The 18322-nt window shown below is 41.4% G+C and overlaps 1 long non-coding RNA gene across 1 annotated transcript; it reads left to right on the top strand.

Moving 5' to 3' along the window:
* The first annotated feature begins 4404 nt into the window (after positions 1–4404).
* Positions 4405–9377, top strand: LOC142166424 (uncharacterized). The gene is made up of 2 exons (XR_012696855.1): positions 4405–4972; positions 9105–9377. It is a non-coding gene; the product is annotated as an uncharacterized LOC142166424 (long non-coding RNA).
* Positions 9378–18322: the final 8945 nt, after the last annotated feature.

Here is an 18322-nt window from a genome sequence, read left to right on the forward strand (position 1 = left end):
ATGGGCCCAGGGGTCGGGTTTGGCCAATTCGGGATTTGTGTTGTAATTTGATTTCTTTCATGTGGGCTTTGTTCTCTTAGCATATATTGATGGTTTTGCACTAATTTTGGTTAGATTTGGAGCATCCGGAGGTCTATTCGAGAGGCAAAGGCATCACGGGCTAGAGTTTGGACCGGATAGAGGTGAGTAATGATTGTAAATGTTGTCCTGAGGGTATGAAACCCCGGATTCCACATCGTTGTGCTATATTGAGGTAACACACACGAGATGACGAGCATGGAGTCGTACACTGTTGGGAATTGTGACTTAGTCCATCCCGAATGACTTCTTTACTGCGTATTTGATTGAAAATTGTTTGTTATCATCATGTTTTGGGCCGAATGCCATATATGGGCCTCGTGCCAACTGTTTTGGACCCTTAGGGGATTTTTACTACTATTCCTCACTGTTTTGACTTTATACTTGTACTTAGTCATGCTATATTCCACTATTTTCATAACTCAGCCATGTTTATACTGTTTTGACATCTTAAATGATATTTTGAGCTAAGCATCATAATTTACTGTGCCTGAGTGGCTTTTAGAGATTTCTGACTGAGTTGGGCCGAGGGCCTGTGTTGTGAGGTTATTATGGGATCGGGTTGCACGCCGCAACAGTGTTGTACTTATTTATGATTATAAGGCCGAAGGCCTGAGTTGTTATGCCACGAGGTGGCTTGATATGAGGCCGATAGTCTATTGATTATGCCATAAGATGGCTTGATATTGCGCTTGGGCCGTAAGGGGCCCCTCCCAGAGTCTGTACACCCCCAGTGAGCATGTGTACCCAATGTGATATGTGATATAGCCCGAGGGGCTGGTGTTGTTCCATGTTATTGCCCGAGGGGCTAGTATTGTTCTATGTTATTGCCCGAGGGGCTGATTCTGTTGATATTGGGCCCGAGGGGCCGATTTTATGTGTTTATCTTTTCTCACTGCTTTTTATTTACTTGTTTAACTGTTAAAAAGGTGTTTTAAAGAAGCTTATACTGAACTAAGGTATTTTTATAAGATTTCACTATTTTATTGCATTGTATTGGTTTTACACTACCTCTTTGTAGCATTTTATTGTGTTATACGTGTTTTCTTATCGCTCAGTCTTCATTTATTTTTATTACTCACTGAGTTGGAGTACTCACTTTACTCTCTGCACCTTGTGTGCGGATTCAGGAGCTTCGGGTCCCGCCAATGAGGGTTGATTTCTCCCAATAGGCTATTTGGAGTCCACTAGGTAGCTGCTCGGCGTTCGCAATCCAATGTTTCTCCCTCCTATTTTACTTCCCTTGTTCTAGTTCTGTAATAGACTGTATAAACTCTTTCATACTCTTAGACTTATGTTAGATGCTCATGACTGGTGACACCCCGATGTCAGGCTGTGTTGCTTTCCGCAAATTATACTAGTTCACTTTTATTTTTGGATTATTAGCATGTTAATGACTTAAATTGTGTTATTATAATTGTTTAAAATGAATTGGGTATTGTGTCAGCTGGCCTTGCTTCACGATAAGTGCCATCACGACTGGTACAGATTTAGGGTCGTGACAAATATCCACGAAAGTCGATCATTGTATGGATATTCTTCATGGAGTATTTGATTATCAAGAAGAATATCTATTGATCACGATATTATTTTATGCCTTGATCCCTTTGTGAATATCCTGAGAATTTATGGGATTTTTGAGACCCGTCTTTAAAGGAATATGTATCCCTTTATATAGGTGTACGTTAGGGTTTAGAGTAGTTTAACCTCCAAGAAACCCCGATAGTCTCCTAGGATTGAAGAGTCCTGTATTATCTTGAATTTAGGATCTAACTTGATCCTTTAAAATTTCGATGTTTACAACAACAATAACAATAAAAGTTCTGAATAGGTTGAGGTCACCAAATTTTGAGTCGGTATCAATTTATGCCAAATTGCTCCACATATAATCCTCAAAATAATAATAATAATAACAATAATAATAATAATTTATTTTTATTTGATTTAATGACTATTGTAACTTTTATAAACACTCATAAATCATTATGGGAACACAAAGAATGGATCCTGAGATATTGAGATGGCACATCATGTTTCTTTGTCTTGACCTCTATAAAATATCGATGATTAAAATTTCTTTCCAACTGTAATGATCCGACCAGTTGTTTCGCTTTCTAGAATCTCATTCCCCTGAATAAGACTTTCTGTACTTTCTTTAACTGATTTATGACTAGGTGGGATGGTTGGTTCGGAATTTGGAAGAGTTTGGGTTGAAATCGGAACACTTGGTTCCTTAAGGTTGGCTTAAAAGGCCAAGTTTGACTTCAGTAAACGTTTTGAGTAAACGACCTCAGAATCTAGATTTGAAGGGTCCAGAAGGTTCGTATGATGATTTCAGACTTTGGCGTATATCCGGATCGGGTTTTGGATGACCCGGGAGCATTTTGGTACATAATAGTGAAAGTTGATTCCTTAAGGATTTTGAAGTTCTTAAATTTGGTTTTGAGTGGGTTTTTGTGTTATCGAGGTCCGAACGAAATTTTGAGACTAGGAATAGATCCGTAATGTAATTTAAGGCTTACACGCAAAATTTAGTGTCAATCCGCGTAGTATAAGTGTGTTTCGTCACATTGGAAGTAGATTGAAGGACTTAAAGTTCATAAGTTTGATTTAAGTGATTTTAGGGGGTGATTCTTAGATTTAGCGCTGTTTCGGGCGTTCCGAGGGTTCAGGCGAATCTATTTTATCATTTCAAACTTGTAGGTATGTTCAGGTAGGGCCCTGAAGGCCCCGAGCATCAATCAGACGAGGCTCGAGCTTAGTTGGAAATGTGGGAAAGAGCTTAAGCTTCAGGCTTCTGTCATAACCGCACCTTCGATTCACCAGCCGCAGGTGCGAGCCCGCAGAAAAATGGCTAGGACATCGTAGATGCAGCCATGGGTGGCCATCCCTGGAGCCGCAGTAGCGGCCTACCCTTCGCAGAAGCGAGCCCGCAGAAGCGGTTTGCTTACTACAGAAGTGGTCCGACCGGCCAGTGGAATTTCCGCAAAAGCGAATTCTTTTCCCCAGATGTGGTGGGCGCAGGTGTGGCCCAGGACCGCAGATGCGGAAATCACTTAAGGTAGTGACCTTCATTTATTACGGGTGTTAGCCATTTTTGGCTCATTTCCACTCAAAGGTTGGGCGATTTTGGAGCTCTTAAGAGAGGATTTTTACCAAACTTTTAGAGGATAGTAATTCCTACTATATGTCAGTTAAATACTTGGATATTGGATAGATTAACATGTAAAGATTAGTGAAAATTATGGGACTAGAGTAAAACCTAGGGTTTTGATAAAAACAAGATTTAACAACGAAATTCGTTATGAAATGAAGTAAAGATCATATATTCTTGGTCATTAGGTTATGGGTAACAACTTCCTTCGAAAATTTCCGGAATCTGAGCATGTGGGCTCGGGATTGAATTTTAGGATCCTTGCCCTAGGGATTGGATAATTGCTTTAATAGCTAGAATATGAATTTGTAAACCTACTATGATGGATTTTTACACTATTTGAATAGTTCTGATTGTGCGGCTCCGGTTTGAGAGTTTGGACGCATTTTTGAGTTGGAAGTAGGCTCGAAACAGGTAAATCTCTTTTCTAACCTTGTAAGGGAAAATGTCCCCATAGGTGAACTTAATTAATATATGATTAATTGTGGAGGCTATGTACGCACGATGTGACGAGAGTCCATACGTAGCTACTATTCCTATTATGTCTGGATAGTTTTAGGATCACATCATGTTTTGTAGCCGTTATTAATTGCTTATATATGCTAATGGTATGAAAGAAAGTAAGTTAAAGGAAATCTATAGATTTACATGCTTCAAGTGAATTGTATTCATTTTTATAAAAAGGAATTAAAGAAGTGTTGTTTTTTACATGATGATAATTATGTTTACCGCATAACACGTATGATTAGCTAGCGAGGTTATGCTTTTACCACGTCACATGTTGTGAGCACCTAAGTTTTGACTATATTTGAGTTTTTCATCACTTTTAGTAGGTAAATATATTTAAAGATTAATCTACATATTTTAGCTCTTATTTCTCCTTTTATATATATTTTATTTACGAAAATTAAAATTAATAAAAAAAAGAGTCACATTTTTAATATAAGCTTTATCTTCATTTACAAATAAAAAAAAAGTTTTCCAAAAAAATATATTAGTTTGTTAAGTACGTTTTGAATGATTAGTATTTTATCTTGCTATTCAATTCTAGGAGTAGTATTTTTTTCATCTATGAATCAATAAAAGAAAAAATCAAAATCACAAAAAAAGGAAAGAAGTTTTAATTTTGACTATTTCTACTAAAGTCTTGCTTTGTCCAAATGTCCAAGTCATGTCCCAAATTGGCCCAAAACATAACCCAACTCGCCTAGCCCACTACCCAAAATCCAATATCCCCTCATCTCTAAAATACACCCTAATTCCCTCTCTCTGAAAAGGGGACTTTCCCAAAACCTAGAACTAATTCTAGATCCCCTCCCATAGAAAAAGCTAAGAGCTGACAGTCGCAAGAGACCAAAAAATAGACGGAGGAGGCAGATTGTTTCTTTGTTCTTGAATTTCACCAAAATGAGCCATTTTCCGATCCCCTTTCTAATTCTATCTTCCCATAAAGATATATCTAATCTCAAAAGAACAACTAACTCATTCACAAAAAAGACGACAAACACAAAAGAAAAAAAAACCAAAAAGCGAACAAAGAGAACAAACAAAAAGAAGAAGCAAAAATCAGAGGAAGATAGATATGGTAAGTTGAGTGAAAATTTTGAAGTTGAGATCTTGATTGTTCGGATCTGAGTGACAAAGAGGTGGCGAGACTGTTCGTTTTGGTGCTTAAGGTTTCTGGTTCCGGTTTCTGTTTGTACCATTGTTGCTGTAACCGAGATGGCATCGCATCTTGAGGTCCACTCTCATATTGCTTATGTTAATTGATATGTCAATAATTTGGTGTTGGCATTGCTTATTATTAATTCTTTGTTGAGCTTCATACTAGATTGAAATGTGAAAAAATGCTTCTGCTTATTTGTGTTAGTTTAGATACGAGATGAATGGTGTTAAATTACAAGCAGCTCATTTGCATTTAAGTGTTAAGGTGCTATTTTTAAAAGAAAGAGCCTTGGTTAGAGTATATGGAAAATAAAATGACTTAAACATTGATGCACAATTTTATAGTAACAAGAAGGGTAAGGTGACGTCCACTCTTGGGAAGGATAACATTGGAATCAACCATTTGAACAATTGTTGGAAGCATGTTTGAATTCATTAGCGTAGTCGTTGTTTTGATATTAGAGTAGCATTCTTGTTAAATGGTTTAATTTCTCCAAAAGTGGAATTCAACATTTAGTCGTTTTAGGAGTTCATTTTAAGATGAGTTGTGAAAATCTTAAGTAATTTTTGGGAATTAAGTTGCTTTCCTTGGGGGCATTAAAATTGATACAATAGCTAATTGTAACTTTTGACTTGCTAATAATAACTAAGTCACACTTTTTCTTTTCAAAAATAATTCCATAATCTATGGACTTACAATAATCTCAAAGTAGTTTTAGGAAGAAAAAATTAAATTATGAACATCATAGTTTTTTTTAGGCGCAATTAACAAATCCTCGTGACTATGGGTACGGTTCTCGTAGCATAGTTGCGATACATGAATCCAAATTCGGGTGTACATTTCATGCGACTCGGCCATAACTTCGATATTGATAAAAATAAACATGTTGTAAACTGCGGGTGCATTTCATGTGACACGATTAACAATGTGTTCAAAAACGATAAGTGTATGACTATCGTGCCTTGTTCCGAAAATAAATCCATAAATGTTAAAAGCGGTTTAAAGGAATAAAATGCACATAGGTTTCAAATATGTAATTAATCAGATAATTAGGCCAATTAATAATAGCTGAGCGGCCGTGCAAAAACCACGGAACCGGAAAATGCCTACCACCTTCTCTCGGGCTAACAGAATTCCTTACTCAGATTTCTGTGTTTGCAGACCATAAATAAGAGTCAACTTCCTCGATTCAGGATTTTAAACTTGTGACTTGGGACACCATAAATTATCCAAAGTGGTGACTCTCAATTTGAATAAATAATCCAGTTTCGGTTATTGTCACTTTAATTGAAAAAACTCCCTTATATCCCTTTAGGGTAAAAAGGAGGTGTGATAGTTCTGGCGACTCTGCTGGGGACAAGAACCCAGAATCTCTAGTTCAGGGTTCACAATTCAAGATTAGAATAACTATGATAGTTGGCTTTTTATTTATTATCTAATTTTTACGTGTATTGAGCCTGATGTGCTAAATGTCTCTTTTTATCGCTTTGATATTGAGTGAACTGTATATAAACTGCTACGAAACCCTTTTCTCTCTGAGTCTTCTAAATCTTCTGGGAAGTGTGCGCTTCGCGTGACATCTTTTCCGTTAGTGTCATATCCCAATTTTAGAACGAGGTTTGGACAAGTTGCAAAGCTAGTAAAGTTTCTCTATTTCCGATACGCTGCCCTCCCCCCCGGCTCGAACTGTCCGCTCGGGTAAGCCAGGTCTAGAACAATACACCCAGGTTTTTAAATGTGACGATCCGGCTAGTCGTCTCATGAGTTACCACTCTATTTCCCCCATTTTTGCTTCTTATTGCCTTGTTCAACTGTATTTTGTATTACCAGGTTGGTTGGCTCGGGTTCGGAGATGTTTTAGTAAGGTTTGAGACACTTAGTCTCTTTTGAGTAAGCTTAAGTTGGAAAAGCCAACCGGATGTTGACTTATGTGTTATAGGGCTCGGAGGTGAGTTTCTGATGGTTCGAATAGCTTCGGGAGGTGATTTGGAGCTTAGGAGCATGATCGGAATGTGGTTTGGAGATCCGGAGTAGATTTAAGCTTGAATTGGCGAAATTGAAATTTTGGCATTTTACGGTTGATAGGTGAGATTTTGATATAGGGGTCGGAATGGAATTATGGTTGTTGTATTAGGTCCATTGTATTATTAGGGATGTGTGTGCAAAGTTTCAGGTCATTCGGACGTGATTTTGGTAGACTTTTTGATCAAAAGCGTAATTCGAAAGATTTTGGGAACCTTAGGTTTGAATCCGATGTGTTTTGGTTGATTCGATGTTGTTAGAGGTGTTTTGAAGATTGGTATAAGTTTGGATGGTAGTATATGACTTATATTTGCTTTTGGTTGAGGTCCGGAGGCCTCGGGGTGATTTCAGATGGTTGGCGGAAAGTTTGGAAGTTGGTTTTGGCAGCTGAAGATATTCCAATGCTGTCATAACCGCACATGTGCCTAGGGGACTGCGGGTGCGGGCTCGTAGAAGCGTAGAGGGAGCCGCAGATGCGGCCAAGAGGAGGCTCAGCTGGAACCGCAGAAGCTATAAGGGGAGCGCACCTGCGATAGCGCAGGTGCGGGCAGTGCATCACAGATGCGTATTTTGGCCACTTAAGTGATGACCACAGAAGCGGTGCTCGGACTGTACAAGCAGTTGCACAGGAGTGAGATATGGTCTGCAGGTGCGAAAAGCCTGGGCCAGAAGGTATAAAATGATTCCTTCGCGATTTTTGAGTTGTTCTTCACCATTTCATGTCAGTTTTGGAGCTTTTTGGGAAATTTTTGAAGAAGTATTCAAGGGATAACGTCTGGAGGTAAGATTTTTGAACCTAATAATCGATCCTAAGTCATTATTTTCACTGATTTGGCCGAAGATTAATGAAAATTAAGAGTTAAAATTTGGGGATTAGGGCTTGGTATTGGAGACCTTGACTTAAGGATTTGAGAGACCATTTTGTGGTCGGATTTTGGGACTTTTGATATGTATGAACTCGTGGGGAGATAATGAATCTATTGATATAAATTTTATCAAATTCCGAGACGTGGGCCCGGGGGTCGGGTTTTGGTTAATTTCGGGATTTATGTTGTAAATAGATTATTTTCGCATGGGCTTCGTCCCCTTAGCACATTTTGACGTCGTATTTCTGATTTTGGATAGATTCGACACGAGTTGTGGGAGATTCGAGGGGCAAAGGTGTTGCGGGTTAGAGTTTGGATCGGATTGAGGTGAGTAATGTTTTTAATGTTGTCCTAAAGGTATGAAACCTCGGATTTCACATCGTTATGCTATATTGATGCACATGCTAGATGACGAGCATGGGGTCGTGCACCATTGGGAATTGCGACTTAGTCCATCACGAATGATTGTTTTACTGTGTATTTGATTGAAAACTATTTGCCACCATAATATTTTCGGTTGAATGCCATATTTGGGTCTCGTGCCAATTATTTGGACCTTTAGGGGTTTTCTATTGATATTTTCTCACTGTTTTGACATTATATCTGTACTCAGTCATGCTATTTTATACTATTTTCATAACTCAGCCATGTTTACTCTATTTTAACACTTTAAATGATATTTTGGGCTGAGCATCATGTTTTACTATTGCTCGAGTGGCTTATGAGATTCTGACTGAGTAAGGCCGAGGGCCTGTGTTGTGAGGATATTTTTGGGTCGGGTTGCACGTCGCAGCAGTGATACACTGATTATGATTGTGAGGCCGATGGTCTGAGTTGTACACCACGAAGTGGCTTGATATGAGGCCGATAGCCTATTGATTATGCCACGAGATGACTTGATATTTTGCTTGGGTCGTAAGGGGCCCCTCTCGGAGTCTGTACACCTCCAGTGATCGCGGGTACCCATTGCGATATGAGATATAGCCTGAGGGGCTGGTGTTGTTCCATGTTGTTGCCTGAGGGGCTGATTTTGTTGGTATTGTGCCCGAGGGGTGGTTTTTATGTGTTTATCTTTTCTAACTGCCTGTCATTTACTTGTTTAACTGTTAAAAAGGTGTTTTAAAGAAGTTTAAACTGAACTAATGTCGCAACTACAGCCTATGAGATTTCACTGCTTTATTGCACTTTACTGATTTTACTTTGCCTCTTTATAACATGTTGTTGTGTTTTTACGTGATTTCTTATCGCTTAGTCTTCATTTATTGTTATTACTTACTAAATTGGAGTACTCACTTTACTCTCTGCACCCTCTGTACAGATTCAGGCGCTTCAAGTCCTGCTAGCGAGGGTTGCTAGCTTCCAACAGATTCTCGGAGTCCACTAGGTAGTTGCTCGGCGTTCGCAGCCTAGTGTCTCTCCCTCTTATCATTATTTCTTTCCCTTGGTCCTAGTTATGTAATAGATTGTGAAGACTCTTTCAGACTTGTAGTTTTATGATAGATGCTCATAACTAGTGACACCCTGATGTCGGGATGTGTCTATTCCGCAAATTGTACTATTTCACTATTTATTTGGGATTCAATCGTGTTAATGACTTAGTTATACTATCTTAACTGCTTAAAACGAATTGGGTGTTATATCGGCTGGCCTTGTCATCACGAGAGGCGCCATCACGATCGGGTTCGGGTTTAGGGTCATGACAAGTTGGTATCAGAGCCTAGGTTACATAGGTCTCATGAGTCATGAGCTGGTTTAGTAGAGTCTTACGGATCGGTACGGAGATGTCTGTATTTATCCTCAGAGGCTGTAGAACCTTTAGGAAAAACTTCATGTTCTTGAAATTCTTGTCGTGCGAATCTTTTGATCCGAGTACTAAACTTCTGTTATTCTATTCTCTCACAGATGATGAGGACATGTGCTACCGGTCATGATGGACGACCACCAGTACCACCAGCTGTGGCCACTAGAGGCTAAGAACGTGTTAGGGGCAGGGGTGTGGCCCGCATAGCAGCTAGGGAAGCACCTACGGATCCACCAACCGTCCCAATTCAGGATTAGGTCTAAGTTGTGGACGCTCCAGCAGCACCAGCTCAGGCACCAGTTGTGCCCATTGTGATTCCGGGTCTTCAAGAGGCTTTGGCTCAGATTCTATTAGTATGCACTAGCCTAGCTCAGGCGGTCTCATTTACTATAGTCGCAACTACTTCTCAGGCCGGGGGAGGCACTCAGACTCTCGCCCCTCACATACCTAAGCAGGTCGTGCAGGGACTTCAGACACCGAGGGCATATCCAGCCTAGCCGGTTACAGCTGCTCAGGACTATGTAGCTCCTACCATGCCAGAGGATGAGCAACGCAGGTTGGAGAGGTTTGGTAGACTTCAGCCTCCGACTTTCAATGGTAAAGAGGGCGAGGATGCCCAGGGTTTCTTGGACAAGTGTCAGAGGATTCTTTGCACAACAGGTATTCTGGAGACCAGCGAGGTCCCTTTCACTACTTTTTAGTTTTTTGGAGTTGCCTTCACTTGGTGGGAGGCTTATGAGAGGCGTAGGCCTGTTGGTGCAGCACCCCTTACCTGGAAGCAGTTTTTCTTTCTCTTTTTGGAGAAGTATGTGTCGCAGTCTCGCAGAGAGGAGTTGCGCAGACAGTTTGAGTGGTTTCGTCAGGGAGAGATGACTGTGATGCAATATGAGATGAGGTTCTGCTAGTTAGCTCGTTATGCTATTTGGCTGGTTCCGACAGATAGAGAGAGGATTAGGAGGTTTGTTGATGGACTCATATATCAGCTTCGTATTCTCATGACCAGGGAGAGAGTGTCTGGTGCTGCCTTTAAGGAGGTTGTTGACATTGCTCGTGAGATTGAGTTAATTTGTCGCCAGGAGCGAGATGAGAGAGAGGCCAAGAGGCATCGAGGATCTAGTAGATATGGTGGTGCTCCTTCGAGAGGTCAGTTTTAGCATAGAAGAGGTCATCTGTTCAGCCATGCTCAGCCAGCTCACCTAGGTTATCGTGGGGTGTCATAGGGTCATGGTTCTCAAAGATATCATCAAGGCCAGTCATCAGTTAGTGCCCTTCCATCTCGGAGTTCCTCCCGTGCTCCATTAGTTCAAGGCTCTTCTATGCTAGGTGCATCTGCTAGTCATTCCGGTGCTAGGGAATCCCTTCAGTCCCGTCTCCAACACACGGGAGTTGCTATGAGTGTGGAGAGATGGGTCATATGTGGAGGCAGTGTCCTCGTCGTCTTGCAGGTTCATCTCAGCAAAGGAGTTAGCTATCGGCTTCAGCGTCGGTTACTTCACCATCACCCACCCAGCCAGTTAGGGGTGGAGGTCAGTCAGCTAAGGGTTGCCCTAGAGGAGGAGGTCGATCAGGTAGCGGTCAGACCCGGTTTTATGCACTTCCAGCAAGACCCGATGCTATTGCTTCTAATGTTGTTATTATAGGTATTGTCTCAGTCTGCCACATAGATGCCTCTGTATTATTTGATCCAGGTTCCACTTATTCTTATGTGTCACCATACTTTGCTCATTATTTGGATACGCCATGTGAGTCTCTTGTTTCACCTGTTTATGTATCTACTCTAGTGGGCGATACTGTTGGTGTAGACCGTGTGTACCGGTCATGTTTTGTTACTATTGGGGGTCTGGAGACCCGAGTGGATCTTTTATTGTTACGTATGGTGGATTTCAATGTTATTTTGGGCATGGATTGGCTATCTTTGTGTCGTGCTATTCTGGACTGTCATGCTAAGATAGTGACATTGGCTATACCGGGTGTGCCACGGATTGAGTGGTGAGGTTCGACTGATTATGTTCCAAGTAGGTTAATTTCATTCTTGAAGGCCCAGCGTATGGTTCGGAAGGGTTGTATTTCGTATCTAGCCTTTGTGAGGGATGTCAGTGCAGAGACTCCCAATATTGATTCTATTCTAGTTGTGAGGGATTTTCCCAATGTGTTTCCTGCAGTCCTGTCGGGCATGCCACCGGACAGGGATATTGATATTGGTATTGATCTAGTGTCTGGCACTCAACCCATTTCTATTCTGTCGTATCGTATAGCACCAGCTGAGTTGAAGTATTTAAAGGAGCATCTTCAGGAACTCCTCGATAAAGGGTTAATTTAGCCTAGTATGTCGCTTTGGGGTGCGCTTGTTCTATTTATGAAGAAGAAGGATGGCACTATGAGTATGTGCATTGATTATAGGCAGTTAAACAAAGTAATAGTTAAGAACAAGTATCCCTTGCCTCGCATTGATGATTTTTTCGACCAGCTTCAAGGAGCGAGAGTGTTCTCCAAGATTGATCTACATTCAGGTTATCACCAGCTGAAGATCAGGGACTCGGATATTCTTAAGACAACTTTCAGGACCCGATATGGTCATTATTAGTTCTTGGTCATATCTTTTGGGCTAACCAATGCCCTAGTAGCGTTCATGCATTTGATGAACATCGTGTTCTGGCCTTATCTTGACTTACTCGTCATAGTTTTCATTAGTGATATTCTGGTGTACTTGCGTAGTCAGGAGGAGCACGTGGAGCATTTGAGAGTTGTGTTGCAGAGATTGAGGGAGGAACTACTTTATGCAAAGTTCTCTAAGTGTGAGTTTTGGCTCAGTTCAGTGGCTTTCTTGGGGAATGTGGTGTCCAACGAGGGTTTTCAGGTTGATCTGAAGAAGATAGAGGTGGATAAGAGTTGACCCAGACCGTCCTCAGCCATAAAAATTCACAGCCTTCTTGGTTTGGTGGGTTATTACCGCCGGTTTGTTCAGGGATTCTTATCTATCGCATCGCCCTTGACCAAGTTGACTCAGAAGGGTGCTTCATTTGTATGGTCAGATGAGTGTGAGGAGAGCTTTCAAAAGCTCAAGACAGCCTTGACCACATCTCGAGTGTTAGTTTTTCCATCAGCTTCAGGTTCATATATCGTGTATTGTGATGCTTCGAGAGTTGGTATTGGGTGTGTATTGATGCAGGAGGGTAGAGTTATTGCTTATGTTTCTCGTTAATTGAAGCCCCATGAAAAGACCTACCCTATCATAATTTGGAAATGGCTGCCATTGTTCACGCATTGAAAATTTGGAGGCATTACTTGTATGGTGTGTCTTGTGAGGTGTTTATTGATCATCGTAGCCTCCAACACTTGTTTAAGCAGAAGGATCTCAATTTTAGGAATCAAAGATGGTTGGAGTTGCTAAAGGATTATGATATGCCAAAGATGTGACTATTGGTGATGATGGGGTGTTGAGGATGCAGGGCCGGATATTTGTGCCCAATGTAGATGGGCTTCGGGAGATGATTCAGGAGGAGGCCCATAGCTCGTAGTATTCCATTCATTCGAGTGCTGCAAAGATGTATCAGGATCTGAGACAACATTATTGGTGGAGGAGAATGAAGAAGGACATTGTGGGATTTGTAGCTTGGTGTCTCAATTGCCAGCAGGTGAAATATGAGCATTAGAGACTGGGTGGCTTGCTTCAGCAAATGGATATTCGAGAGTAGAAGTGGAAGTGGATCACCATAGACTTTGTAGATAGTCTCCCATGGACTTTGAAGAAGTTCGATGCTATTGGTGATGAGGATGCAGGGCCGGATATGTGTGCCCAATATAGATGTGCTTCGGGAGATGATTCTGGAAGAGGCCCATAGCTCGCGGTATTCCATTCATCCGGGTGTTGCAAAGATGTATTAGGATCTGAGACAACATTATTGGTGGAGTAGAATGAAGAAGGACATTGTGGGATTTGTAGCTCGGTGTCTCAATTGTCAGCAGGTGAAATATGAGCATCAGAAACTGGGTGGATTGCTTCAGCAGTTGGATATTCGAGAGTGGAAGTGGGAGTGGATCACCATGGACTTTGTAGTTGGGCTCGCACGAACTTTGAACAAGTTTGATGCTATTTGGGTGATTGTGGATCGGCTGTCCAAGTTTGAGCACTTCATTCATATGTGTACCACCTATTCTTCAGAGCGGTTGGCAGAGATCTATATCCGGGAGATTGTTCATTTGCGTGGTGTCCCAGTTTTCATCATTTCAGATAGGGGCACTCAGTTTACTTCATAATTTTGGAGGTCCGTGCAGCGAGAGTTGGGTGCTCAGGTTGAGTTGAGCACAACTTTCACCCTTAGACGGACGGGCAGTCCGAGCGCACTATTCATATATTGGAGGACATATTGCCTGCTTGTGTCATTGATTTCAGAGGGTCATGGGATCAGTTTCTACTGCTCGCAGAATTTGCTTAAAACAACAGCTACAAGTCGAGTATTCAGATGGCTCCATATGAGGCTTTGTATGGGAGGCGGTGTAGATCTTCAGTTGGTTGGTTTGAGCCGGGTAAGGCTAGGCTATTGGGGACAAACTTGGTGCAGGATGCTTTAGAAAAGGTGAAGGTGATTCAGGAGAGGCTTCGTACAGCGCAGTCAAGACAAAAGAGTTATGCTGACAAGAAGGTTCGAGATGTATCCTACATGGTTGGTGAGAAAGTCTTGTTGAAGGTTTCACCCATGAAGGTGTTATGAGATTTGGAAATAAAGGTAAATTGAGTCTTCTGTTCATTGGGCCTTTTGAGGTACTTTGGAGGATTGGGAGGTGTCTTATGGCATTCCTTGCAACCCAGCTTGTCGAGTGTGAATCCGGTATTTCATGTTTCTATGCTTCGAAAGTACATTGGGGATCCGTCTCATGTTCTGGACTTCAGCACGGTGTAGTTAGATGGTGATTTGACTTATGATATGGAGCCAGTGTCTATTTTGGAGCGTCAGGTTTGAAAGTTTAGATCAAACGATATAGCTTTAGTAAAAGTGCAGTGGAGAGGTCGGTCCGTGGAGAAGGCTACTTGGGAGACCGAATGGGAGATGCGAAGCAGATATCCTCACTTATTTGAGGCTTCAAGTATATTTCTTGACTCGTTCGAGGATGAACATTTGTTTAAAAGGGGGAAGATGTGACGACCTAGCCAGTCGTCTCATGAGTTACTGCTCCATTTCCCTTATTTCTGCTTCTTATTGCCTTGTTCAGATGTATTTTGTGTTACCGGGTTGGTTGGCTCAGGTTCGGAAATGTTTTGGTAAGGTTTGAGACACTTAGTCTTTTTTGAGGAAGCTTAAGTTGGAAAAGTCAATCGGATGTTGACTTATTTGTTAGAGGGCTCAGAGGTGAGTTCCGATGATTTGAATAGCTTCGGGAAGTGATTTAGAACTTAGGAGCATGATCGGAATGCGTTTTGGAGGTCTGGAGTAGATTTAGGCTTGAATTGGCGAAATTGGAATTTTGGCATTTTCCGGTTCATAGGTGAGAATTTGATATAGGGGTCAGAATGGAATTCCGGAAGTTGCAGTAGGTCTGTTGTATCATTTGGGACGTGTGTGCAACAGGTCATTCGGACATGGTTTGGTAGACTTTTTGATCAAAAACGTAATTCGGAAGCTTTTGGGAACCTTAGGCTTGAATCCGATGTGTTTTGGTTGATTCGATATTGTTCGAGGTGTTTTGAAGATTGGTATAAGTTTTGATGGTAGTATATGACTTGTTTGTGCTTTTGGTTGAGGTCCGGAGGCCTTGGGGTGATTTTGTATGGTTGGCGAAAAGTTTGGAAGTTGGTTTTGGCAGCTGAAGATGTTCCATTGCTGTCATAACTGCAACTGCGGCTAGGGGACCGCAGGTGCGGGTTCGCAGAAGCGTAGAGGGAGCCACAGATGCAGCCAAGAGGAGGCTCAACTGGAACCGCAGAAGCAGTAAGGGGAGTGCACCTGCGATAGCGCAGGTGCGGGCAGTGCATCGCAGATGCAGATGCAAATTTTGGCCACTTAAATGATGACCGCAGAAGCGGTGCTCGAACCACAGAAGCAGTTGCACAGGAGCAAGATATGGTCTGCAGGTGCGAAAAGCTTGGGCTAGAAGGTATAAAATGATTCCTTCGTGATTTTTGAGTTGTTCTTCACCATTTCAAGTCGGTTTTGGAGCTTTTTAGGAGATTTTTGAAGAGGGATTCAAGGGATAACATCTGAAGGTAAGATTTTTGAACCTAATAATCGATCCTAAGGCATTATTTCACTTATTTGGCCTAAGATTAATGGAAATTAGTGGTTACAAATTATGGATTAGGGCTTGGTATTGGAGACCTTGACTTGAGAATTTGAGAGGCCATTTGTGGTTGGAATTTGGGACTTTCGATATGTATGAACTCGTGGGGAGATAAGGAATCTATTGATGTAAATTTTATCGAATTCCGAGAAGTGGGCTTGGGAGTCGGGTTTTGGTTAATTTCGGGATTTATGTTGTAAATTGATTATTTTCTCATGGGCTTCGTCCCCTTAGCAAATGTTGACGTCGTGATTTTGATTTTGGATAGATTTGACACGAGTTGAGGCCGATTCGAGGGGCAAAGGCGTCGCGGCCTAGAGTTTGGACCGGATTGAGGTGAGTACTAATTTTAAATGTTGTCATGAGGGTATGAAACCCCTAATTTCACATCGTTATGCTATATTGAGGTGACGCACACGCTAGATGACGAGCGTGGGGTCGTGCGCTATTGGGGATTGCGACTTAGTCCATCACGAATGACTGTTTTACTGCGTATTTGATTGAAAACTATTTGCTACCATCATGTTTTGGGCTAAATGCCATATTTGGGCCTTGCGCCAATTATTTGGTCCTTAGGGGATTTGTACTGATATTTCCTCACTGTTTTGACTTTATATCTGTACTCAGTCATGCTATTTTATACCATTTTCATAACTCAACCATGTTTACTCTGTTTTAACACTTTAAATAATATTTTGGGTTGGGTATCATGTTTTACTATTGCCCGAGTAGCTTATGAGATTCTGACTGAGTAAGGTCGAGGGCATGTGTTGTGAGGATACTTTTGGATCGGGCTGCATGCCGCAGCAGTGATACACTGATTATGATTATGAGGCCGAGGGCCTGAGTTATACGCTACGAACTGGCTTGATATGAGGTCGAGAGCCTATTGATTATGCCACAAGATGGTTTGATATTGCCTTGGGCTGTAAGGGGCCCCTTTCGGAATCTGTACACCCCAGTGAGCACGGGTACCAATTGTGATATGAGATATAGCCTAAGGGGCTGGTGTTGTTCTATGTTGTTGCCTGCGGGGCTGATTCTGTTGGTATTGTGCCCGAGGGGCGGTTTTTATGTGTTTATCTTTTCTGGCTGCCTGTCATTTACTTTTTAACTGTTAAAAAGGTATTTTATAGAAGCTTAAACTGAACTAAGGTATTTTCATGAGATTTCACTGCTTTATTGCACTTTACTGGTTATACTTTGCCTCTTTATAGCATGTTGTTGTGTTTTTACGTGATATCTTATCGCTCAGTCTTCATTTATTGTTATTACTCACTGAGTTAGAGTACTCACTTTACTCCCTGCACCTTGTGTGCAGATTCAGACGCTTCAGGTCCTGCTATCCAGGTTTGATAGCTTCCAGCAGATTCTCGGAGTCCACTAGGTAGTTACTCGGCGTTCGCAGCCCTGTGTCTCTCCCTCTTATCATTATTTCTTTCCCCTGGTCCTAGTTATGTAATATATTGTGTAGACTCTTTCAGACTTGTAGTTTTATGATAGATGCTCATGACTAGTGACACCATGATGTCAGGTTGAGTCTATTCCTCAAATTGCACTGTTTCATTGTTTATTTGGGATTTAATCATGTTAATGACTTAGAATTGGGTGTTGTGTCGGCTGGCCTTGTCTTCACGAGAGGTGCCTTCACGACTGGGTACGGGTTTAGGGTCGTGACATTAAACCTAGAATAACATAGCCTCTTGTCGGATCCCTAGTAGGTACGTTTTTTTGCATCACGTGTATTTGACTTTGGGGACTCAACACAGGGGTTGGGTCAGTCTAGGACAGGTGAACCCAAATTAAAAGACCATCCTGATGTATCTTACATGCTACTTGTGCATCTGTTTGTTTCGGCTTGCATGTTGATTGGCTTCTAGAATAGGGAAAGAAAATCAAAAAGAAAAGAAAAGGGGAAAAAAGAAAAAATCAAGAAAAAATTAAAGGGAAAAAATCAAGAGTGAGAGGTAGGTATTTGAAATTCTGAAACTCTGTCGAAATTTTGAAAAAAAAAAAATAACCCAAAGTTTTCAAAGGTCATGCTTCTCCTGTTCCGTCAAAACTGGCTGAACTACACGAGTCTAATTCTCACTGGATGTGAGATACGTAGGCAAACCTCATCGGTTCCGGCCCTCAATTTTCAAAAATCCAAAAATATTTTCCTTTACTTCCTTCTTTAGAACAGTTTTTCTTTGAGACCCCAATTTTTAAAATCCAAAAATATTTTCCTTTATTTCCTTCTTTAGAAAAGTCTTTCTTTAAGACCCCAATTTAAAAAAAATCTAAAATTACTTTCTTTAAATTTCTTCTAAAAATCCAAAAATATTTTTATTTTTCTTTAGAAGTTAAGGCTGTATTTTGGGCTGGGCCTGGGCTTAAATGGGCTAAACGGGCTGAGCCTAATGGTCCCGGGCTTTGGCGTGCCGGTCTTTGGAGGTCCCGGGCCAAACGGTCCTGGG

This window comes from Nicotiana tabacum, chromosome 11, assembly GCF_000715075.1.
Source record: "Nicotiana tabacum cultivar K326 chromosome 11, ASM71507v2, whole genome shotgun sequence".
In the NCBI taxonomy this organism is placed as follows: Eukaryota; Viridiplantae; Streptophyta; class Magnoliopsida; order Solanales; family Solanaceae; genus Nicotiana; species Nicotiana tabacum.